The 25,212-nt window shown below is 55.3% G+C and overlaps 1 protein-coding gene across 4 annotated transcripts in view; it reads left to right on the top strand.

The window, feature by feature from the left end:
• Positions 1 to 315: 315 nt before the first annotated feature.
• CEMIP (cell migration inducing hyaluronidase 1) overlaps positions 316 to 25,212 on the top strand; it is a 128,682-nt gene continuing 103,785 nt past the window's right edge. For 2 of the 4 annotated variants that reach the window (XM_082736724.1, XM_082736722.1), the window contains exon 1: positions 316 to 545. The gene's annotated coding sequence lies outside the window, so the exon portion shown is untranslated. Of the gene's footprint in view, positions 546 to 1,268; positions 1,587 to 2,793; positions 2,968 to 3,526; positions 3,716 to 25,212 lie in introns of those variants that run through there. The other 2 variants (XM_082736723.1, XM_082736721.1) reach the window with 2 other exon arrangements.

The following is a 25,212-nucleotide window of genomic DNA, read 5'->3' as shown; positions in this document are numbered from 1 at the left end:
CCGCCGGTCCCCGGGAGCGGGGTCATACGCCCGCACGGCCCCCCAGCCCCTCGCGGCCAAGAACCCGCGCCGGCAGCTCGCTGCGCCCTGGGCTCCAGCGCCCTCACCCGGCCGCGGCGCTCGGCTGTCCGCGCGCCCCGGCTCGGCGGGCTCGGGTCTGCGCCTCCCACAGCGGCCGCCAGAGCCCGCCCGGGGCCGGTCGGGCGAGGGGCGGTCGGCCGGGGGCGGGCGTCTGGGGCCCCGGGGAGGAGCCAGCCCGGCCCGCGCGGCGCCCACAGCCGCCAAGCGCTATAAAAGCCGCCGCTCGGGCGGCCGCCGGGGAGCGCGAGCCGAGCGCGCGGCCAGTGGGACCGGGTGGGCTCGAGAGGCCGGGGGCATCGGGGTAGAGCGCGGCCGCGCGCGGAACCCCAGGTCTTCAGACGAGCCGCCGCTCTGCCGCCCGCGTCCCCGGAGCTCGCGGAGCCCGTCGCTGTGCCCCCGGACCGCCCGGGCCGCCGCGCTCCCCGCCCGCGGGACGTGCCGCCGTCTCGGCTCCCGACCGTGAGGTAAGAGGGCCCGGCCGGCGCGCCAGGCTGCCCGACTGCCCGAGCCTCGGTGGGGAAGGAAGGGCGCGGGGCCGCCGCCTCCACCGGCCACGGGCGAACGGTACCCGTCCTCGGCTTCTGGCGGTCCGTCCGCTCTGCTCCGCGGTCCGCCTCTGTCTGTCTGTCTGTCTGTCCGGGCGTCTGTTGATGGGCACACGCCCCTGTCACTGTCCTCTGGGAGGTTTCGCCGAGATCGTGCGATTTTTTGCAAGCAGCAGGTGCCGGGGGCGCCGGTGTTCCCGGAGCGCGTCCCGATCTGAGTGTGTGTGCGTGGCGGGGGGGCTGCTTTCCGTAGAGGCCCCCACTTCTCAGTGGCTGAGAAGTCTCGCGCTCGGGACTGTGGCTTGCGGACGAGGGACCGCTCTGAGGGTCAGGTCGCGGAGTCGCGGAGTCCCGCGGACGGAGAGCGGGCTCACACTGTGCGCCAGCGGGCGTGCGCCTGGCAACAGGTCTGCGCCCCGCTGCTCGGGCCTCGGCACCGGCTTCATTCTGGTTCCGCCTCCGCCTCCCGCTGCCTCCCGCTCCCGCACTCTCGGGAGCGCCCGGCTTCCAGCGTTGTGCCCGCGCGGGGCGCGCGGTGTGTGTGTGTGTGTGGGGGTGCAATTAAATGTTAAAAGACACCACGACCTCTGTTGATGACTGAGTCTCCAAACCCGGCATTGCTGGGAGAGGGTTCCGTGGTGCCTGGCGAGGGACCTCGGCTCCCAGAAGGGTTAAATTAGGTTAAAGACCTGGCGGAGTGGGGAGTGCCAGCCAGGGCTGTGGCCAGCTCGCTGCTCGGGGAACGAGAGCCAGAGACCTCCTGGAACGGACCCGGAGGCACGCATGTACTCTTGAGAAAGGAGCTCAGTGAGCCCGAGGTCGTCAGCCGCAGACTCTCAGCTCTCAGCGACCGCCGCCTGTCCCCAAGGGTCGAACACCACCACCGCCGTCCCAGGCGCGCCTCCAGCGGCCGGCTTTGAGGTCCTGAGTCTCGGTCGGCGCAGCCAACGTTGCCCACAGGTGAGAACTCTCTTTTGAAAGTGATCTTTTGATGTATGAGCCAGTGCCTGGCTGCAGCCCCAGCCCCGGAGACGGTGAACCTGGGAGCGAGCCTCTCCATTCCGGCGGTCTGGAGAGCGCCCGGGGGGCTGGAAGCCGGCGGCTTGGCGTGCCCAGGCGCGGCGCCACCATGGACAGCTCCCAGCCACTTCCTCCGCTCCGGGTCTGCGGCCCTGGGTCTCCTGCATTCCAGACTCCAGGTGTTGGGGCGCAGGACAGAAGGAGAGGGACAGCTAGTTTTTGAAAGCCCGTTGCAGACTGTCCCAACGTCACATGAACCTCTCAGGAGAATAAAGGAGGCTGTGGTTGGTGACTGGGTCCTAGGCCGACTTGCAGCTGAGCTCGGAACAGGATCTCTGGCGTGGTGTGTCCCCGGCTTTGCTGTAACACCGCGAGCCCCTTCAGAAGTGCTCTAATGTGTGACTCCTGAGCATCTGACCGAGGCAGTGAGATCAGGCCAGACCTAATTAGGGACTGCTCGGACTGCTTCTCCGTACAGAGCATGAGCCATGCTACCTTTTATCAGATGGTTTGGTAAATTTGGTGGTGGGAAGAGATAATAGTTCCAGAGTCACAGAGACAGGATGGAGAAGAATCCAATAGAACAAGTTATCGATAATGTGTTTGGATTCATTTGCAAAAACACCTATGTTGTTTTCTGATTCTAATCGCCTTCTCCACGGTGTGGAACACTCTTATAGAAGCTCCCAAAGGTTCCTCTTGGGCCCAGTTGATGCTTTTTCAAGTTGGTTGCTTGGAAACAGGGAGGCGAGAACCTGCAGGGGTTTCTCTCTATGCACATCTCCTTTAGCCCTCTGTGCTCATACAGAAGTGTGTATCTTCCTCTGTTTTAAAATGTCTAAGGTCTGATTCTGGGTGTGACTGCTGGAGGTCCTTGGGAGTGGAAACAATCAAGCATCTTCTTTTTTGAGACAGCACGTGTGTGTGGAAGTCACTAGAGCATGGTGCCTGTTCCTTATACCTTAGGAGCCCACGCTCTCCCGGCAGAGTTGTTAATGAGAACTAAAGTGGCCCAATATAAAGCACTTAGCTCCTCGCTGAGCACGCAGAATGCTCTTAAAATGGAAGCCATTACAGGTATTTGTAACAGATAGCTGTGCGTTTCTTTCGAAGCTCAGCCGTCCACTTACCAGCAACTGCTTGACAGGGACGCCGTCTCCCGCTCCGCGTCCGTGTTGGAGAACCTGTGGATGGAAGTCAGACACTGCTGAAGCCGACCGCCGCGTTAACAGAAGCGGTGTTCAGAGATACACGAGAGCATCTGGGGGAGACAAATCGGGCCCCTGTGTTTCTCACCTGCCGCACTTGGAAGAAAGATAAAGTAAGTTGTTTTCAAAATATTATCATCGCCCTCCAGATTTGAGGATTCATTCTCCCTGAGCCTTCTTTCAAAAGAAGGCAGGCTCTTCCGAAAGCCCTCCTAGTCTTGCTGGGGGAGGGAAAGGATTTTTCTTGGGTCTGGATGGGGAATGGCTCCATGGGCCCCTTTCCTGGGTTGCTGCAAGCTGGATGGAGGGTTTGCTGTGCGGGGCAGCACCTTGTGGGGTCCTTGCCATGTAGGAAGCCACACAGCCATTCACGGGGAAGCCCAGCTTGGCTGTGACGTCCTGACTAGGACACAGCTCTGCCTGGAGCGCTGGCCACTTCCTTGGTCCCAACTGGATTGGAAGATTCCCTCCAGCTCTGCATTTTGGGGTTCTGTCTGGTGAAAATCACTAATACCATGCTGTTTGGATAATGGAATTATAATGCGCCTCATCTCACACTTGGAATTTTTTTTCCCTCAAAAAAGTGTGGATGTGCACGTGGGCGTGTGTTTCCGCCCGTTTCACATTCTAGTGGTTTTATATTTTTTCATCTATTTTTTTTTTTCTCCTTAGTAGATAAGAAGTCATCTTAGCTCCCTCTATCTCAAAGGCGTGGAAGTCAAGGATGCCGTACAGACGCTGAGAATCTTCCCGTGAGTTCCATCTCCCTGGTGGTGTGAATGGAGCAGGAGGCTGGACCCTGGCTGAACCTGAAGCCCTGGCTCTCTCCCCCGGACTTCACCCAGGACATGCCGCTGTCTGGTAGGAACACAACTGACCTCCAGAGCACTGCTGGAGTCAGGGCAAGTGAGGGGAGGGCCTGGCACAGGAGCTAGCAGGGGGCCGTCCGCGGGCCCCGGGGCACTCTCTCTGTCTTGCAGCGGCGTCTGAGTCTCTGGCACGAGTGGCGATCAGGGGAGGGACAGCAGAATGAGAGGGGAGCGTTCAGTTATGCTCAGCCTTCTGGGAACCCCGCCGCCGGAGTGACCCCCCATAGCTCTCAGCAGAGCCGCAGGCATTGTAGAAGAAACGCATTTGTAGTTCCAGCTCCAGAGAGAAATGCAAGTGTGTGAGATGGGTTCTTATGAGGAATGGAGTCATGTGTGTGGGCTGCTTCCGTAAGACCCCATATCCGTGAGGGGTTATCTGGCAATATCCTTCTTTCCACACAACGGCAGATGCCCAGATACCCGATCTCGTCTGTGTAATGCATCGGTTGTCTCCTAGTGCTGGGTTTTTCCTGTTGTGTGGACGGTGGAAGGATTGTGTATCTTGCTCTCTTATATCTGGTCAGGTTAGGAGGAGTTAGGAGTGGCTGTGGGTACAGAAGGACACGTCTCAGTGCTGAGTGTCTTCTCGACCAGTCTCCCTTGGGCCCCGAGCCTCCTCTCCCGAGAGCCTGGCACGTGGCAACGTGGTGGAACTGGGCAGGCCTCGCGTGGCTACAGCAGTGACTCAGATCACGACCTGTACCTCTGTCCTCACCTCTCTGGTTGTTTTCTCTGCCTCTTTCCCTGGCCTCTGTCTCCTCTCGTGCCAGGCTTTGTTCAAACTTGGCTCTTCAGAAGGGAGGCTGCCTGCTGAGAAATGTCATCAAATATACATTTGCTTTCTGCTCAGTTCCCTCCGTGCCAGGAAACACACTTCCCCACCCAGAGAGAGAGGAGCTGCCCCTCTCCCCTTCCCCTGATGCTTTCAAGGGCCCCTCTCCAGGCTCAGTGTGGCTCCAAACACACAGGTCCAGCCTCTCCTTCCCAGCCCCTGAGAGTGGCTTAACCCTGGGGAGCACAGCGGCCACCCCTGCCCCTTGGGACTCTGTGGGAGGAGGTTTCTCTCTCTCCAGCCCCGACAGTCTGGCTCCTGCATCGGGAAACTGCTGAGGTGTTATCTTTGAATCTCCTGCAAGGACAGACACGTGACGGATTTAGCTATAACTTGGGTTTAAAGTGCTTTGACCAGACAACTGCTTTTGAAAACCCCTGTGTGCTTCTCTCAGCTGTCCGTGTCCAAGAGCTTAGCCGTTAGGCATTTTGTGTTATGGGGAAGGCGAGTCGAGAAGCTGGTCCCTCTGTGGTGTAAAGGATCCCGGCCAGACTACTTACTGCCTCTCCTGATCGTGGACGTCGTAGTGGGGATGCCCGGGGAGGCTGCTGCACTGTTTGGGCCTGTCTAGGGACAGGAGCTCCTGCTGAGGGCTCTGAGGCCTGCACCCAGGACTGAACAAGAGGCAGTGGCCCGTGGCCCGTTGAGTAGATTTGAATATGCAAATGTATGGGGAGGGAAATCGTGTTAAGACGCAAGCTCTGATTGGCCAGGTGGTGGGGCAGGGTGGGGCAGGGTGGGGCAGGGTGCCCGAGGGTCTGCATCTCCAACCAGCAACCAGGAGATGCTGCAGGTCCACTGAGGCCTTGGGAGGCGCAGGGGGCTATAACCTCGCTCTGCTCTTTCTGGTGGGTTTTAAGTCCGTTTCTGGTATCTGTCTGAGTGCATGCGGTCCAGCTGGCCTGTGTCCTCCTAATGACCTTATGATGACCCTTCAAATTCTTGGAGGTAGTTATTGTTGCTCGCAAACTGTCTTATCAGTAGACTAAATATCGTGAACCCCTTTGAGTCCCCCTTTTCCCTGTCCTAATAAATTTTCCAGCTGTCTGAACCGAGTTACTTTTAAGTGCAAGACCATTGTGCAAATGGCAATTTATCTCTGCCTGGCAGAGGCATCTGAATGTGATTTTGCGGGTATTAAGAGATCACTTGGGGAGTCTCATCTCACTCGGGTTCCAGACACAGAGAATGCTTGTTTACATTTAGACAACTTGACTTGACTCAGAGGATCACAGCTTTTTTTTTTTTTTTGAACCTAAAAATGAAACGCAAACCTTCGTTATCTTCCTCAGCCTCCTGAGGTGATGGAGTACAATGTCTCCATCACCTTGCACGTGCAGGGGCCGTGTTAGCCCCTGGGCAGGGGCGGGGGGCAGGATTAAAGACACTGTCTGCACCCTCCAGAGCTAACGGTCTAGCTGGGGGAACAAGCCACCCCGGTGGGAAGCTACCACGCAGTGTGATGGGGGCTGTGGTGTGTGGGTCGCGAGGAGTGGTGGGTGGCGACTGGTGGGGAACAGCTGGAGCCAAAAACGTCCCGGGAAGCTTCGCTGGGAAGGGGGCATATGGTGCTTCTGGAAGGATTAGCAGGAGTTGATAGGCATTTTCCCAGGAGGCAAAGGTGGGATTCGGGGTATAGAGGTCAGACCGGGATGCCCACGGAGAAAAGGCCACAGGGAAAGATCCAGAAGCACAGGCAGGCTTATACCTCTTACCTCCTGTGTCCTTCCACACGTGCGAAGCTCCTTACGGCCCACGTGCTTCTGCTCCCTTCCCCGCCCAGACCTCGGGCGATATCTGGCAGAAGACAGAGTCTTTCTAAGCAGCTGGTGCCTTTAGTCTCGTAGCCTCCTGATTTTAAATTAATCATAAATTTTTTTCCCCAACAAAATCTTAATAAATCTCATTTACAATCCAGATAAAAAAATGCCCGTGGCTGAGAGTAGGTTTTTAATCTTGAGGTCCCCAAGGGGTTCCACAGAGCTCTGTGGTTTCCAAGGAGCCCAGTTTGAAAACCTCTGTCCTCAGATCCTTTTCATTTTGCTTTTGGCGGTCATACCTATAGTGTCAGCTTCGTATTAGAGTGGTTTGTCTTGCTGTGTCTTCTTCATCTTTTGGATGTCTTGCTGGTTTTTGTGTCAACACTTTTCAGTGAAATGAAGCCAGAATTACCCCGTGTGTGACTCTCTAACAGATGTGGGGCGTGTGGGTTACCAGAGGCGAGGATCTGTGACAGATGCTGGCTCAGGAGACTCCAGCTGTAGCTAGCAAGCAGGGAGAGGCATGAGCTTCTTGCAAAAAAAAAAGGGGGGGCTTTTTATTTCCAACCTTGTCTATTCATCTATTCTCCGAGGAGTCCTCAGATCCTAGAAAAGCAGGCAAGAAGGAAACATAGCTCCTTTCCAGGGTCTAAGACTCGACACATTGTAACCAGGATCTTCCCTCTTTTCTCACTGATGTAAAGTAGACACATTTGAATGTGGGAAGTTTCTGAAGGTGGGGTTCGAGCAGGGACAGTAAGTCAGAAGTATAAAAAGGGAAAAGCGCACTGGTCCCAGGTGAGCTGGAAGGTTCTGGTTCAGGCTGAGGCTCCTGCTCGCCGCTGCCAGAGCTCCTCTGCGGGAGGCAATCCATGCTCTGAAAGTGACCACACCCAGAGAGAGCCCTGTCCTCACCAACGGGCGGTCCTTGTCCTTAGAAAGGGATCTGAAGAAACCCTTCTGGGTGCGGACCCAGCTCTAGAACGAAGACCACGTGACTGATTTAAGGTGATCAAAGTGACCCACGGTCAGTCTGGAGAACTTGGAGGAACCCCATCTCTGTGAGGAGCCTCAGCAGGGGAGCATGGCGGGTGGCATTTCCCTCCAGGAGTCGGGGGTATCCGACAATCCGGGCAGTGTGAGGCAGAGCTGCCGTGCTGGTGGGTGACCAGCAGCCTCACCCTCTGGGGGCAGCTGGTCGCACGTCCAAAGCAGTCTTTGCTTCAGACCATGACACCCTAGACTCTGGAACACCCTGAACTTGGACTTGACTCCCAAACCACAGGGATTCAGCCTGTCCCGGCTTGCTAAGGCTGGATGTAGGCTGGCTCCTGTGTTGCCCTGAATTTTGGGCACAGGTGACCAAAGATCCTGGTTCCCTAGATCCCATGGAACTATCTGGGGGTGGCTGGTGGTGATCCTGAGCTGTCCCCTGAATGTGGAGGCCACGCCTGGCTCTCCCTGCTCCCAGGGTGGCAGTGGTGTCTGCTGGTGAGCCACGAGAGCCCTCCTGCCGAGGGTACGGAGTGGAGCAGGATAGCACCTTGGCGTGCATCCAGCTCCTAGTCCAATGCTCCGCTCACCTGCCTTCTTTCCAGGGCTCTGGTCCTTGTTGTGAGCCGGGGGAGGGGGCGGCACTGAGTCCCAGCACTGAGTCCCAGCTCGGTCCCCTAGAATCTCCCAATCCCGGGGCCCCAGAGCCTCCTGGGCTGAGGGCTGGTGTGCAAAGCTTTCTTCTTCCTGTAAAGAATAACAGGACTGAGCCTCAAGAGGAGTGAGTAAAGGAACAGATTTGGGCAAAACATGAAAAAAAAATGTTTTGAAGCAAACTGGTGGTTTTAGGAGCCGCGGATTTCAAAGCTGACTGTGTTACAAGCGCTGAGTAATTCACTCGTATGCTAATTTTCCAAAGCTTTGGGTGCAGGAAAACCTCAAACATGGTGGCTAAGTACTTTTCCTTTCCTTTAAAAATTGTGTTTATTTTCGGACGAACTTAATCCATATGTTTCAGATCCATTTCCGCGTTACTCAGCAAAAGCTTGTTTTTCACCGACACAGCCGAGCCGTGAGCGTGCGTTCCTCCTGTTCGCTCTCCCGCAGCCACCCCACACCTCCCCCAGCTGGGGCTCCCGGCTGTGTGCAACTCCGCGGCCTTTTAGGACACACAAGTAAATACAGGCCCTGGAAGCAAAAGGAAAAAGTATTTAAAATGGTGCTATTTGTTCACTATGGATTCTCTGCAGGAGTTTCGATTTTGGAAATGGGGCATCGCATAGTCTTGATACTAATGACGGAGTCTTGGTGCTCCTGTAAATTCTGCAGCCCGGCCGCAGCCTCACCCCTGGGGAACAGTGTGTGGGCTCACTCGGGCGGCGATGAGCTGCTCCCCAGACGTCCAGGGGCACTTGAAGCCCGTCTCTCCTCCTCCCTTGCTTCCTTTTGCTTTTAGAGAGGGAAGGAGTTGTGAGGCCCCATACTGGAATGTTTTCCAGATTCTGCGGGCTGATGTGTCACTGTGTCTGTGACTTCTTCAGAAGCAACTGAGTTCATCAAATTTCTCAATTCAATTTCTGGTAGCCAAAGAGAAAGCAGCTGTCGGATTTTGGCTTTGCAGGAATCTCTTCTCATTTACATTTTACATAATTTTTTTTTTTTTTTTTTAATAAGAAGGCACAGCAGTCTCCGTGGTGTGTGTCTGGTTCCTCGCTTTGAAGAGACTCGGGGTTTCCTCCGACCGCATCATTGTGGGGTGTGTGTGTGTACACGAGCCCAGTGGCTGGGCGACAGCTCGGATCTGTTTTAAATTTTGAGATCATTGGGTAATGTTGTCACACACGCTAACATGCAAACATCTCCCGGGATTTTCTGACAATGACCATGTAGTGAATTTCATTTTTACTTTGAACATCCCCACATATAGTTCCTTTAAATAAGAAGCTATTTTTAACATGGGGAAAAAAAAAAAGATGATGCTTTGATTGATTCTTGCTTGCTAAGCACACACGTGAGTCTGTGCTCTGCCGGGCCATTCGGGGACGCCTGCTGTCACAGGTCAAGGGAACAGAGCGGGGCAGAGTCCCAGAACAGTGAGTATTGGGTTTTCACACAGCCCCGGGGCGCAGGAGGCTGGGATCTCCCTCCCTGACATACAAAAGGCCTCATCTCTGTACAAGAGAGAGACGTCTCTTCATTGGGGACGACCCCCTGGGCTCACACGCACAGACTTTCTCATTCTGCGTACTCCCAGAGTCCAGCATGTAGGCAGGCACAAAGCCTTTCTTAACTCCAGGAGCTCGTGAGTCCCGCATCTGAGCCCCGGCCCCCAAGTGCATACATTTCTCAAAGGAACTGGTTTGCTGGGAGTCCTTGTGTTTTCTGCTCTGGGCTCTGAAGGAACCCAGAGTCCCACCAGTCACCTTCTCAAGGTCTGTCCTGTGCCAACCCTCTCCTTTTTCTCATTATTGTTATGGATTCCCGGTGCTTATCGAACGCTTCCCAAGTTCAGGTCTCGTGTGATCACTGAATCCTCCTGAGAGCTCTGAGCAAGGTGTGGGATGGAGAAGTCTCCGTGGCGTCCATACGAGGTCACCCAGGGGCCTTGACTGATGGTGCCATCCTTGAGGACATTAGCAGGTGATGGGACTGGAACTGGGACCTGGCTCTGTGTGGGTCCAGATGCCTGTGCTCTAATGATGCCCAGTGTTGCTTCAGTGTTCAAGCTGGAGAAAGCATGTTTGTGGGAATAGTACAATTCACAGTAGAGCAGTTGGAGGGCAGTTTCCATCCCGAAGTGCTCGCTGCTGATCAGACGGTGGGGATTCGGGGACGGGTCCACGGCCCCTCCCTGTGCTGGAGAAGCTCACAGTTGAGGGGGGAGACAGACAGACAGACAGACAGATACTCAGCAGCCCGCAGTCCATGCTGGAAGCAAGGTGTGACCTGGGGAAGGAGACCAGCAGGCAAGACTTCTGGACAGAGGAGGTGGTGGTTGGTTCTGGAAGGAGAGTGCAGTCTGCTGATCAGACCAAGAAGGGCTATGAAGGAAGGAGTTGTCTGAACTAAGTTCAGAGAATCCAGGAACCAGGATCCTGGGGAGGTGGGGGGAGGCAGCTTGCCAGCCTGAGCTGCGGCAAAGATGGTGCAAGGGTTGAGGGGCACAGGGACAGGATTTTCGTGAGAGGCTCACCTTTGGCCTGAGGACAGCAGTCCCTGCGGAGGACGCTGGTCTGGGTCAAGTTCTAGAGAAGCGTTACTGGTTGAACCCGATTGTCTGAATGCTGTCTGGTGTGGGACCTTCCTCACCCCCTCCCTTCTCCGCACTGCGTTTGTAATCAGACGTTCCGGGAATTTCAGGGAACAAAATCCACTCATGAATGGCCCCTGAGGGTCACCCGTGTGCCCGGAGCTGGACTTGGCCCTAGAGCAAACGCAGGGGTGCCTGTCGAGGGGCCAGAGGGGAGAGGGGCCACTGAGGCCTGGGGGCTCTGCCCCTGAACCGCAGTGTGGGTCTCGGTTCTGATCACCACGACCGCCGAGATGGCTCTACCCAGAAGAGCACAGAGCGACGCCCAGGAGGCGTTTGAGGAAAAATTCCCGTCGATTTTGCTGACTCCAAAGTAAACAGTTTCCCACAGTCCTTCCTCATCATTTTTAAAGGCTTCCTAGTTTGTATTTTCTTGGGTGTATAGACTAGGAGAGCTGGCAGAAAGAACCGGAAACAGACATGGGCTCTGGAACCCCGCAGACCTGGCCGCAAGTCTGCCTCCCCCACTGTTTCGCTGTGTGACTTTGGCCAAGTTCCTCCACCCCTCTGTGCCGTGGTTGTTTACCTGTCCCCTAAAATGGGGTGATTGTTCATTTTCTGGAGAGGAGCACACGGCCCCTGATCGTGTAACCTACGGCAGACTCCTTAGAGCCGCGACCCGGTTCCGACTAGGGGTACAAACCGCGTGTCTTGCATTTGTTCCCACACTCAGTCGAGTCAGCAGACATTCCAAGGGAGAAGGGGAAACCGGGACTTCTGGGCGAGTCTGCAAACTTCAGACCGTTGTCAGCCTCTCGCCGCCGCCGCCCTCGGAAGGGCCCGGAAGCTCGCAGAGTGGGAGGCCGTGCCGTGGAGTATACCACCTCCACGTGCCCTGGGAGTGGGAACGGGTCCACTTGCCCACGCCGCATCTCCAGGACTGAGCTGGTGCCTGGCACTCGTTCCTGAGCAAATGCCGTTTGGAAGAAGAGGTTCCCACGCGCGTCCCCTGCCCTCTGCCCGGAGATGTGGTCTCCGAGTACCCACTCCCACGCCCCGCACTGCAGGCCCACAGTGAGAACGGCCGTTATTCCGTCTGCCTTGTATGGATGCGGACACGGAGGGATGGCGTGGCCTGTCAGGGTCACACAGCGCGGGCCCCACGGGGCTTCCGAAGGAGCTGACTCCCTCCCCAGCCCGAACCCCCAGGGCCGTGCTGCAGGGCTGCTGCGAAGTGTAAAGATGTCAGAAGCAGATTTCCCAGAGTCTCTGTGCCTTGGCTCAGGGCATCCCACTGGAAGGAATCGTGGGTGTCACAGTGCAGAGGGTCATGTGAGCTGGGGACAGGGCCCTATGACCAGAATGTCTGCAGGGCATGAGCTCCTGGCCCATCCTGGCCGTGCAGCCCGGAGGACCAGTGTGCCCTTGTGGAGGATGGTGTTCCACTCCTATTCTCCAAACTTTGGGGCCACTGGGAGGCCTATCATTGGCTCGGGTTGTGCGGGCCGATATCTGAAAAGCTGCTTATCTGCCTTTCTCCTGGATGGCTCCCTCTGTTGCCAGCACCCCTGACGAGGCTTTAGCTATGGGGGTTTTCTCTGACCCCCCACAAAAGGCAGCTGTTCTGCACTCCCACAGACAGGACGTCCCACGAGATGAGAACAATTTATCACCAATTACAGTTTTAAAAACTAAGCTTAGAAGAATATTTTCTCAAATGGTTTCTCAGAAGCAACACTTCCTTGGGCTGCTCATCGGCCTTCTGAGGTCAGCTGTGTTTGGGACAAGCTGGGTTCAACGACACCGATGCGTTCTTATCCCTGCAGCCCTCCTCAGTGCCTTTATAAGCCAGCGCACAAGAGGGGAGCAGAGTCATCAGTGCTGCCCAAGCACCTCTGTCAGCCACGCCCCCTGCTTCCGGATGTCAGGGTTGTGGGCACCGTCAGAGGCCTCAGGCCAATTCTGGAGCCATGGGCTGGGGTGAGAAGGACACTAAGTATAGCTGGGCGCGTCCCGCCAGAACCTTACATGGTATTCCTTGCAGTTCCACGTCTAGCCTCAGCATCTCTGATTTGGGGCAGAATGCTCGTGTCAGATCTTGGTTACCTTTGTCCCGTTGTGTTCTGGCCGCCATGTTACTGCGTGTGAGCTGGTTCGGGGCAGGTGCTGTCCGCTGGAGTCAGAGACCCTTAGGCATTTCACCTTCGCTCTCCTGCGCCGTGACTTATCTCCCGTTTCCCCGCCGAGGGCCTGGGGAGAGCGCTGTAGCTCATCGTCCCGCGGAAACCTCAGTCAGAAGCGGATCCCTCTTCCCGTCTTGCACGAAATAAGGACGAGTTTGCAAACTTGTCCTTTCTACACCCCTTGCTTTTTTAAAAAGCAATTTACTTTTAAATCCTGTGGCGTCGTAAGTGGTTATCTCTCCCTGAGGATAAGGTACAAAGTCGCTTCTGTCCCATTTTGCAATTTGCTATTGCACTTCCACATGGTTTATGAAAGAAATAGTTCCATAAAGAGATTAGCAAGGATTTTCAGTGGAGATTTGGGCTCACCTCTTTTTGCCAATGGCACTGGGAATGGTAGAGCGCGCGATTGGTGGATGGGATGGCAGCCAAATTCGGGGCCACTAATGCATGCCCTCGCTGGGTCCCCTTTCCTCCTGAATGTCTCTATTGGAGACCCTGAAACCCCAGAGGTACGTGGAAGGAGTCTGCCAGGAAACGAATGAGCCAAGGTATTCTGGGTGAAATGTTATCACGAGACTTTGGTACATGCTTTGTGTCCCACATACATGTGCAATGAGCCACGATGCATTCATCAGTCTGAGCCGTTTACTGAAAAGATGCAGGGGCTTGAAGCTTTGAGTCAGCAGCAGGTGAATTGCTAAAGGCAGGAGCTGTTGCCATTTCATTCAGCAAACACCCCCCGAGCAGCCAGCCCACACCGGACACAAAACACACACAACCCCATCATTCATTCTCCTACCCGACAACTTGAGGTCGGGACAGCCATGTCAGCAAATGGGAAGAATACGGTGGCATTCGGTGTCTGTAAGCTGTGTGGACGGGGGAGAAAAGTGAGAACTCCGGTATTTCCCGGGGAACTTCCTGCTTGATTTGAACCCTGCAAATCATCTCGAGAAATTGTGTGTTAGCAGAGAAGGGCCCTTTGGGCAAAGGGAGATCACATAATCCGGGCCATTAGAGGAGCTCCCAGCAGCTCAGCCTGGCCAGAGTGGACAGACAAAGCCACGCGTGGTGAGATAGAGATTTTGAAGAAGAGGTGCCCGAACAAGTCTAGTAAAGACAAGGCCTGATGAAAACCCAGTGGCTCCCTGTGGCCCAAGGGTAGTGAGATTGGCTGGGGCTACTTGAAGTTGCTGAGGACAGCAGCCTGTCGTTGTCAGGAGCCGAGCTGTGCGGGTGATTGCGGACCCGATGATTATTGACAGGGTATGAGGTCTGTTAGAATGCAGCCCGAGATGGCTATACATTCCCTGCATGAAGCAGCTCTCACTGCTCAGTGCTGCCAGCACCATGGGGACCCCCACGATGTCCTGGGCATGTGGTATGCATGTTTTGTAAGTAATACACCTGTGTAACTATATTCCTTTACCCCTTGAAAAGTAAAAAAGAGAAAAAAAAAATACCACAGTCCCACCCCTTTAGACAGTCACTGTAAGAATTTTGGTGAAAATTTTTCCAGTTTTAAAAATTTTTTTTTACCATTGTATGTGTGATTATGTACCAATGATAGAGTTTTATCTCTCACAGAAGCAAGTCGAGTTTTCACCTCTGTTCCGACCACCGTCGTTTTAATTCCTATAAGAGGACATCCAGTTCATTTCTAAAATTTTTACTCTTAAATAAAAAATTATCACTTTCATGTAGATGTTTTCCCCAACATTTGAGCAATTTCCAGCAGAAACATTCCAGAAGCTGGACTTCAGTGGGTTGCGGTATATGGATACTTCTGTAGTCCTTTATCTTCTAGAGATTGATCCCAATTAATATGACCACCTGCACTTTTACCAGCAGTAAATCAATATGAAAACTTCAAAGATTATTTTTATAGGTGAAATGCTTGTGTTTCTCTGCTTGTTGGTGATGTCCAAGACCGTCCCTTTGTCTGCCTCCTAAGTCATTTGTCTCTTTTGGGAACTGTCTGTTCATATCATGCCCATGCAGCAGGGAGCCCTTCTTTTTATCAATGTCCCTGAGCGCTTTACAAATCTGTGCAGGTCTTGTTCCCTGTCTTTTTGGTCATTTAGTCAAATGCATGAAATATTGCCATATAGTCCGACTTGTGTAGCCCATTTGCCTCTTGGTTCCTTCTTTCAAAAGGCAGTTGGAGGGTTCTCTGCAGCTCCTGTGGATGGTCTTGAAGCCCCTCCACTTGCCTGGCCTTTAATTCGGTGCCTGATGCACATAGAGGCTCTCTCGATTGTCCCCACCGCTGACCACCCTGATGTCCAGACATTGTATATTGAATAAGCTTTCTTCTAGCCATTGGTTTGTGCTGCCGGTAAAGCTCAGTGGGTCCGGTTACCAGTGTGGAAGATGATGGAAATGTGATAAAGCTGGCATGGCAGGAATTCAGCCAGACGCTTATCTGGCCATCTGGGCGGACTTCAAAGACCCTTCTTTGTGGACTGGGCCTGGCTGTGTCTCCAAGGCCCCGCAGAGCCAGAGACCTTGGCCAAACAAGATCAGCCCGGCGGCACGCTGGGCCACCAGCCGCCGTGCGAGCTGTGGATGCAGCCCTGGGTGGGGAGGGGCTTGCTTGTTCTTCCCTGAAGACGCACGCGAGTCCAGGCCTGACGGAGACCACCCTCGGGGGCTCCCACTCGTGGTCCAGACTAGGGAGGCCCGGTCCAGGGGGGTTACAATTCCCAGTGTCAGGTGCGGGCTCTCCCAACAAATGGGCGTTTATGCGAAGTCTTGTTCACGAAGAGTGTAAGGAGATCGTTCAGAGCCCATGCTGAAGGGGTAGCTGAAATCCTACCCCGTCCTCTGTGTTCCCAGAAGCCTCTGTCGCTGCAGACCCCGGGAGCCGTGTGGTGCGGGGAGGCCGAATGGCCCTTCTGCTCTGCCGGGGCTGCCGGCTGGGGTTGCTGGAAGAGCAGGGCTCCCGTTTCCTTCACTCCTAGAGCCCGGGGTCCTGTTGCAGGATCCGGCCCCGTCCCTGTGTGCCGTCTCTGTGGAACGAATGGGCGACTGAGTCAGGGTTGAACAGTCATGGCTTGTCCACTTCTTCCCACAGGAGAGAGTGTCACGTTGCTCGTAGCCTTGCCTTTTATTTTTTAAAATTTCAAAAAAAATTTTTTTTTAAATTTCAAAAAAAATTATAAATAGCTTTTTCTCCTCTTCCTCCTCCTCCTCCTCCTCCTTTTTTTAAAGTAGACTCCGCACCCAAGGTGGGGCTGGAACTCACAAGCCCGACAGAGGTCTGAGTCGCATGTTCCCCGGCCTCAGCCGGCCGGGTGCCCCTTGCCGGCTCCTTTTAAACCGCTCCTGTTTCTCGTTACTAAAATCCTGGGAAAAGCTTGACTTCAGTATCTGCTTACTCTGGGAGTTCTTCCTCATTCCAAGCCCTCGTGTTCATCAAGTACGTGGTAGCGTCCTGTGCTTGAGCCGTCTTCACAAACCACTGCTTCAAAAAACCTTCCCGTGCATCAGAGCCTCGGAGGAAATTCGCATTCCGAAAAGATTTGCGAGGAGGTCGACATTTCTGCGGCTTCTGGTCGTATGTGAAGTATTTCCGCCTTTGGCGTGGAACAAAAAACATTGCGCCTCCCCCTTCTTTTAACGCTCCAAGAATCTGTTACAAGGTAAAGCGGTTAGCCGAGAGGTTTGGGGGGCGCGGGGGAAGCCGCTCAGCCTGGCGCACGGGGCCGGCCGGGGCGGAGCCGCACCTGTCTCTCCTGCTTCTTGTCCACCTGCGTCTCTCCGTCGTGTCCCCTGGTTGGTGTCCCGCTCGCCCCACACGGCTCCTCACCGTCTCCCTGTTGCACATCCTCTCTTCTCTGCCCAAATATCCAGCAAATGCCCCCAATTCACCCTTCCCGACCGCGTGCAGGCGTCACCTCCCTCCCTCCCTCTCCGTGTAGAGTCCTCTGGCCTTCTTCCTCCAGCGGGTCAGGAAGCTGGTGCTGGGTAACGAAGCAGCCCCGAGCCAGTGGCTTTCCGTAGAAACCGTGAACTCTTGTTGGCGGGGGGGCCGGCCAGCTCCGCGGGTCAGCAGGGGTTTGGCGGACGCTGTTGTGCTCCTGAGTCCACCTTCGGTGGCAGAATGGCTGGAGGTCACTGCACAGGTGTCCCCGCCCGCATGGTTGGCACTGGCTGACTTTCTACTGAGGCTGAGAGTGACTCCCAGTGACTCTCAGCATCCAGTCGCCTAACCGGTGTGTTCTCCGGGTGACTGACGCAGCTCAGTGAGAGAGGGAGGGAACGCACGCCCAGATCTCGAAGCTCAATGGCCCGCTGTCACTTCTGCCCCATCCTCTGGCCAAAGCAAGGCTGGTGCACTCGCAAGGGAAGGAGGTTTCTGTTCTACCTTTCGAGAGAAGAAGCTGCAAAGCCACACAGCAAACGGACTTGGGGAGAGGAGGGCGAGATGAGGGCCGTGGGGCCGTATCAGTGACCCATCTACCACACCTGCTTTTGACAGGATGGCTTAGTCAGTACTGTTCCCCTTTGAACGTGTTTGCATGGGGACACACCGCCCTGTGTGTTTATGGGAATGCTAATTCTGCAGACACATCCTGAGGCTTGTCTCATCTGAGCTGGCATCTGGTCATCGGCTGATTCCCTTGGGCTGACTGGCCATCCGTCCCCTGAGCGCGGACACAGGACAGGCCGGCTGCCAGGTCTGGGAGCCCCCAGGAGGGCAGGGTGTCAGGTGGGAAGGGGCCGTGCCGCCTAGAATGTTGCCTGCATGCCCTGGAGGCCGGCTCAAGCCTTCAGCTGCTGTCGGGAAGGTTCCAGAGCCCAGAGGAAGCCCTGTAGCCCCACTCCTGCTTCTCGATGCTCTTGCCCTCAGCCAGGCGTGGGCGGGCAGGTCCCAGCAGCCAAGGCCCCAGCCCTCACCCACAGTGCCAGCAATGCAGCCCCCAGAGGACCTGCCCTGGGCCCTGCCCACACGCCCGGATGTTGACGGGGAGCGGCTCCAGTGCCAGCTTTAATGGGTCGTCTCCTCGCTTTTAAAATAATGACCCCTGGGCGTGGGCTGGCCGGAGCGGTGACATCACTTTCCTGCAATTCGGGGTCAGCTCCTGCTGCTTTACTCTGCGTCTTTTAACAGCTGAAATAAATCTGCGGGTCACATACATGTCCTGGATGGCTTCTAGCACGTTCGATGCCCAGGCCATGACGTGGTCTCGAGAACAATAGTTTGCAGTCAGAGGTCCTGGGTTCGAGACTCGACAGCTGGCTTGCTGTGTGACCCTGGGCTGCCCACCGTCTTCTCTCGGCCCGAGCTTGCTTATTTGTACGATGGTGGGGCCACTCCAGCCTTTGAGAGAGCATGGGGAGGCTGGGTGGGACCTTCGCGGAGAGCTGTCCCTGTCCGGGAACGGAAGCGCTGGAACAGCGGGGAGACCACGACGCTCCCGTCCACCCGGGGCACTGCATGGGGCACCCGACAGGGACTGGGTGGGCTTTGAGGAAGGGGTCCCTTTCTCTTGGCTCAGGGGCACACTCCCAGTTCGCCAGTCGGTGTGTTTTCAGGGTCGCATTGGCCCCGGCGAGGTGCCCTTCCTGGGGGCCTGACAGATGTGTTCCGCCTCTGGTTGCTTTCCGACCGTAGACCTGGGCTGTCTGCGTCGGGTCACGGCTCTTCCCCTTAGCATGATTTTGACTCCAAGTCTGTCGCTATTTTAATAGACCTTTGAATCCTTGATACATGAGTGGGAAGAAAGGGTCCTTCCGGCTCCCCAGACCAGGGGAGGGAGCCGGTGTCACGCTTCCTTTCCTCTCACCGCGATTCCAGCGTGAAGGGGTTGCCGTGGGTGGGAATGTCCTTCCACGGAAGACCAACATTCCAGCCAGCTCGGAGTCCCTCGTGGTCATGGCAGGAAGGACAGAGCCAGGTGGCAACTGTCCAGGCTCCACACCTTCTCACACTGAATGGCTTCTAGACACCGCAGTTCTCCCCGGTGTCTCCTGGGGCCCTAGGTGACAAGGGGAAGCCGGTGCTCAGTCGAGAACTGCCCCCCCCCGACCCCGCTGCTGTCCTGTGTGCACCCGCACTCCCAGCGTGGAGGGAGTCCCCCATCACCGCACGGTGCAGAGGGTGTGGCGAGCGTGCCCTAGACTTCACCTCCCCAGGGTGCCTGCTGGGTGCACGGACCTCCCTTGGGGCCATGGCAGGGCTGCCTCCTGTCCACGTGGGTATGAGGAGTTCAGGCAGAATTCCTTCCTGGAGCCCGTGTGCCTTCCTCCAAAGGCTGCGGGTTCCCACCCACAGCTGTCGAGTGACAAGGCTGGGTTCCGTCCTCCTGATAAATGTGCGGGGCATTCGGTTCCATGTTGACCCCAACTTTCAGGCACTGGATTCAGAAATGCCAGACAAAGAAGGTTTAGTTTTAAGGATTCATGTGAACCAGCAAACACCCCCCCGCCCCACAAAAAAGGTCTTAGAGTAGAAAAATGTCATAACTGGAAGTTTCCTGGCACAGGGGAGGAGTGGCGAGGGCCAAGGGGATGACGGTTGTAGGGGACCCGCACCGTGGCCAGGGTCGGCGTGCCTCGAGTCGTTGAGCTCACTCCGCAGCTCTTTGGGGTTGCTGCTGGACCGGCCAGGTCATCCAGACGGGGCCGAGGAGCCCCAGAGAAGCAAGATGCACAGCGAATCCGCAGGGCCGGGGCGGTCGTGATGCCGGCACCGGTCTCGGCGCTGACGCCGACTGGTTTTCTGTGGTGGGCAAGTGCCTGTCTGTGGCCCTCAAAGATCCCGTCTGGGAAATGAGGGAGCTGGACCCCATGGGCTCTGTCCGGCTCTCAGTACTCTGGTCCCGCGACCTGCTGCCCAGGAAAGTGTGCATTTGGGGCGCCCTGTTTGTGAGTGACATCTCTGCCCGGCTGGAGAGCCGGTGTGAACGCGGTTGCACGTGGTGGAAGTCCTCCGGGGCAGGGGACGGGAGGTGGAGGGTGACACCAAGGAGCTGTGTCACCTGGGACAGCCGGACCCTTCTGAGCCTCAGTGTCCCCACCAGTGTGAACGCGGTTGCACGTGGTGGAAGTCCTCCGGGGCAGGGGACGGGAGGTGGAGGGTGACACCAAGGAGCTGTGTCACCTGGGACAGCCGGACCCTTCTGAGCCTCAGTGTCCCCACCAGTGAAACAAGAAGGCCTGGATGGCCTCTGGGCCCCTCCCAAGGGCTGACCCCCAGGTGAGGACACTGACCCATTACTCCCGACATCCGAGCGCAGGTGCCTCTGTGGGACTAGACTTGCTTGAAGCCCAGGGTTGGCGGGTCCCTTACGTTGCGTGAGGATGTTCAAGCTTCTGGGAAGGACCGTGACAGCAAAGCAAAGGAATCTTCCCTTTGTGAAAAAACCAATGTCTTCCGACCGGTTGATAAGCTGAGACCAGAGTTCTTGTCATCATACCGAAAGCAGGTGACAAGCAGGAGGGCTACGGACAGTGGGGGTGGTGGTGGCTAGATCTTCAATGTGGCTTTTGTTGTTTTCAGAAAGGTTTGAATTCGTGTCAGCGTGGGAGTTGGCCCAGGCCAGAATTTGCAGAACGAGGGTGAGGGGTGGGTCACGTGGGGGCTGAGTGTCTGGGGCCCTGGAACGGCCTGTCATCGTGCAAGAGGACGCCGAAGCTCTGCGTCGGCAGCACCCTCTCCCCTGGCTCCCACAGCCACAGGGAAGCAGGAGAGGCGGACTGATCCCTCACCAGCCCAAAAAGCACGCTCTGTCCCCTGACAGAATCAGCCGTGGCTCGGGGACCCTGTCCGCTGCGGACGACTGTCTTGCTTCCTTCCACAGCCAGGCCACTGAAGGCTGGCCGCGTTCTGGGAGTCGGGGCCCGAGCAAAAGCAACAAACACGCAGAAGAAGATGATTATGGGTGTTTTTAAAAACCTGCCCCTTCCTGCCTAGCCCGGGACAATATTTACAAAGCAGACATGCAAACAGGCAGACCTTCTTTTCAGGTTTAAATGGCCTCATGAGCCAGGCTCTCCCCACACTGGAATCCCTGCCCAGAGCTGGCTTAGGTGTTTGAAAGAGCTCCTTGGCGGGCGCGCTGTGCCCGCCTTTCCTCTGGTGGTTCCAGTGTGGTCAGGGAAACCAGAGCACAACTGCTCTTGCTTGAATAAGGTACTGGCCCCTTTTAAGAGAAAACATTCTCAGGGATGGCCACTGTTGACTTAACTTACCTTTATTATTACGTTATTTAAATATGGACAGACCTAACGCCAGGCTTAAATTCCTTCGGCTTAGGGATCTGATGCTGCTGTGAATCTAAAAACAAATTTACAGGCGATGAGCAAACAAAACTCCAGCCCGAGTGGAATTCGAATTATTGGCGTTAACTCGATGCGTCGGTCACCTCTAAACCCCGTGCTGTTGGGCTGTGATTCGGAGAAGCGTTATCTCTGTGTCCCGGGATTCGTGGTCCAGTCACTTGATCTTGGGTGGAAGGACCACCGTTTGAGTGATTGGAGATCACTTCTCCCCACTTTTTCACACTGAAGTGAGTCTGAGCCACTGACCCATTCTTTTATTAAGCCAGTTGCTATAAAAGGAGCTCGCCCTGTATCTAATGTCTTAAAAAAATGTCAAATGCTGGTTAGTAGAATAATCTTAACTGTGTACATACTTAATGACTAATGAATGATGGAATGTTGACGTGGGCTGATGAGGTCTGTCAGGATAATTCTAGCAACCAGAGTTATCCTGCCAAACCTTTTTGGGGAGATTGGCATGTCCATACCCATATGTATCGTGCAACGATTTGGTTCTTTTACCCCTTATTCTGTGTTCCGAGAACACGTTTCAGAGGGCTCCCAGACACAACGGCCCTGACTTACCTACTCACTCATGCGAGTCCGGGTGACCCAGAACTTACTGAGTAGAGTGAGTAGAGCCCCTGAGGCTCTGTCCACGGGGTCTCTGAATCCCAGTTTTGAAGACCATGCTTCTGGGGTGGGGAGTCCAAGGCAGAGGGTCACAGAGGGGAAAGGGGTCTCCCCACAATGAGGAATGGTCCGAGAGAAGAGTTTTCTTCCAGGAACCAGGAAAGGGCAAACAGGAGTCCGTGCACGTATTTGATTATTTCTTCCCTGCATCCTTACACCGTTGGATCATCTCTTCACGTGACCTCTGGCATTTTCTAGGAGTCAAATTCTCAGAGGGAGAAAAATTTGCCACATTTAAGAAGAGTCTCCAGAGTGTGCCTCGGGCTTTGAGGGCGCTCCCTTAAGAAGGACCGGAGAGCGAGTCCCCAGTCCTTTTGGGATGACACAAACCACGGGAGATCTAAGTCCTGGCATGTTCGCTTGAAGTAGAAAGGCCTCGGTTCAGCCAGCCCTGGGATGATCAGAAGTACCACATGTTGAGGCTTTCGGGGACGGGGTTGGGTGGCAGGCTGGCCTTGCCTGGAACAGGGGCAGAGGTTTGAAACGCCGCCGTGAGGGCTGAGCAAAACGTAGACCAGGTCCGAGAAGCGGGTCTTCAGTGGGGGAGGAGGACTGTGCATGGGGGAGGGAATGTATAAGGAGGAGGAGGGAGTATATGTCTGGAAAGGTGGCTTTCCAAATTCGGGGGGCCTTGGATGGCAAGACAAGAGCACGCGTTGGGCTGTAATGGGAGGGAGTGTTTGTGGACACGAGACATCACAGCGGACACTTGTCTTAGAGTCACGGAGCCTGTCGGTGGCTGTGACATTCCTGACCCCCACACCGGTGGGCCTCACTTAACAAGTTCTCTTCAATCCGTATCCGTGTCGTGATATTGAGCTGAGGTGGGGGTGGTCTGTGGCCTCACCTCTGTGATGGCCGACGTGTCCCTGACGACCGGCGAGCCAGGATGGAGCAGCCAACCCAGGTCCGGGGAAACGTTACGAGGCAGGTAAGGGGGAAACAGCGTCGCCCCGAGGAGGTAGAGGAAGACCGCCCCTGAACGTGGCTCCCCGAGGCCGAAGGGAAGGCAGCCCCTGCTCGGAGCCCTCCACGGCCAGAGAAAACCAATTCTTGTGAAGTAAGAAGTCTCGGTTGTAGGGACGTGGGAGAACACGTGTAAGGAAACCAGCAAGACACTGGGATAATTTAAAGTCAGAGGAGAACGGATCAGAGTGCTATTGCCCTTGCTGGGAATGGCCACCAACTGAATTGAGTGACAGCTCGTGCAGTTTCCCAGAATGAGAGAAAAATGAAGAAGTGCCCGGTGACTGGGGGCCGGAGGGTAGAGGTGAATGCCAGAGAAGGAAGGGGCAGGGGTGAGTCACCGACGTCTCAGAAGTGCCTGGCCACTGGCTGAGGGGCTGGCGGCAGAAGCTTTAAAAAACAGACACGGCATGGAAGCCAAGAATTCCACCTCTGGGACCTTATCTTAAAGAACTGACCAGGGGAGAGCACGAGAAGGCGTTTCTAGGAATTTTTATAACCGATACCTATCATGATGAGAAATCAGAAGCTTCCCGAGAGGTTCAGTTAGTTACTGTGTCTCCGTACAAGGCCAGAGAATGTAACTATTTCAAATATCCTGCACAGGGCAACACGTTCGTCTTGTAAGGCCAGCCTGGGAAGGAATGTGCGGGTAGATACCCGCTGCTCCACTTCCCAGCCCGATCCGCCCATCTGTCCGTCAGTTCACCCGTCACCTGGATGTCCTCCTTATTGGTTCAGTAAACCTGTTTGAACACGGGGTGTGCTAGACCCGAAGGTGGGCACCGGGATTCCAGAATACAGCCCCGTCCCCGACCCGCTCATACTCTGGTGGGGAAGGGGACAAGAAGTGAACAGATCATTGGAGTCGGCAGGAGACATCGTCTAATAGAAGAACGTGTCAGGAGGCTTCAAAGCCCAAAGGAGGCGGGAGGAGGAGGAGAAGGCCGTTGCGTTTTGGGGGAGAGCCCGCTGGAGGTGTCCCTGCCCCCAGGGAAGGCAGGGGCTCGGATTCTGTTTGCCTGTGACTGAAGGTCTGCAGGCGTCCAGAGACACTTCTCCAGGACAGGTCTCACTCCCTCCCGGACGTGGGCAGGTGTAGACAGGCCAGCGGCCACTGTGCTGCATGGACAGTGGTGAGTGTCTCATCTTTTGTCACACTTGCTGTGACCCGATGTAAACACTGTCCCCAGACACCTTGATTTCTCTGGCATCATCTGACCCGGAGGCTCTGAGCGCCTGAGAATTTATGTCCGGTGTCTAGGAGCTCACCACAAGCGAGACTCGCACTTCGAGTCCGCGTCCCGCCTTCACACGCTCTGTTTGTGTCTGTGGCCGACACTGGAGAAACACGGCGTGTGCGTTCTTGGGCAGCATGAGGATTTGCTGGGGGCCCCTATCTGAGCGCCCCTTGGATGCTTTTCTCTTTGGGACTTTCTTTGAGGCTAATTTTGATCAGAGTTTCCGCGTCAACCCCGCGGATTTCTGCTACCCTGCTGCTAGTGCTAGGGACCACAGATTTTGGAGACAGAGACTCAGATTCAAATCCCACCGCCTCCCCGCCCCCACCGCCCCCGGGCTGCTCCTCAAGGGCACAGCCATGTGGGAGACACCTGTCCTTGCTGAGCCTCGCTTTTCTGCCCTGTATAATGAACCCCATCAGTCCTGCTGATCGCACTGTTGCATGGGTTACGTGGGGCAAGGTGTGTGAAGTGCGGACAGAGCATCATAAAACACTCAGGAAATGGGGATTGCTTTTGTCCTCACCACTGTCACGGCTAGTCCCAGGGACATTTGATATTTCTTGTTGTACTGGGAGAAAGCTCCTACCAGCAGGCTTGGCTCACTGATTGGACTAACCAGATTCTCGGCCAAACACCATCATAAAAAGTGTCTAGTCAAGTCCTGTTTGATGCAGCAGGAGAGCAAATTACTAGGTGCCATTTATCAGGCTAAGAAAGCATATGGAATGAATCGTGCTGTTACCAAACACTCAGCTGAGGCCTGAGAATAATCACACACACTCTCTTGAGAGGTTAATATGGCCTGTTGTGGACAGGGAATAGTGGCTTTGTGGTGGCTTTGTTCAGGGTGGCTTTGTTCAGGGTGGAGTCGAGCACGGGGAAGCCTACACCAGACTCGCACTCGGATCCGGCAGGATGGGTGTCGGAGAAAGCCTGGTGCTTTACATCCCTGCCACGTTTCTACCTTTAAGACGCATGATTAATTGTAGTTAATTTTCCTAAGGCCTTTGTCTCTTGGACATAAAGGCAAAATATGAAGAATAAAATAATTATAACTATCCTCACTTGACCTTGGGCAATTTACTTAACCTCTCTGTGACAAGAAGCAGATCACTGTTCCAGAGAGGGTTAATGAAATGGGAGCAATTTAGCACCTCTTTCAGAGCTCGGAGTGAGATGCAGTGCGTTATTGCAGATGTGCTGACAACAGAAGTTGGTGCTTAGTAGGTGTGCAGTACACATAGGCCAACACCATCACCACCTTCACCACCACCATCACCACTACCACCATCAAACA

The sequence above is a fragment of the Mustela nivalis genome (assembly GCF_964662115.1).
Source record: "Mustela nivalis genome assembly, chromosome: 6".
Lineage (NCBI taxonomy): Eukaryota > Metazoa > Chordata > Mammalia > Carnivora > Mustelidae > Mustela > Mustela nivalis.
Note: the sequence above shows the minus strand (reverse complement) of the source record. Positions and strands in the feature narration are given on the sequence as shown.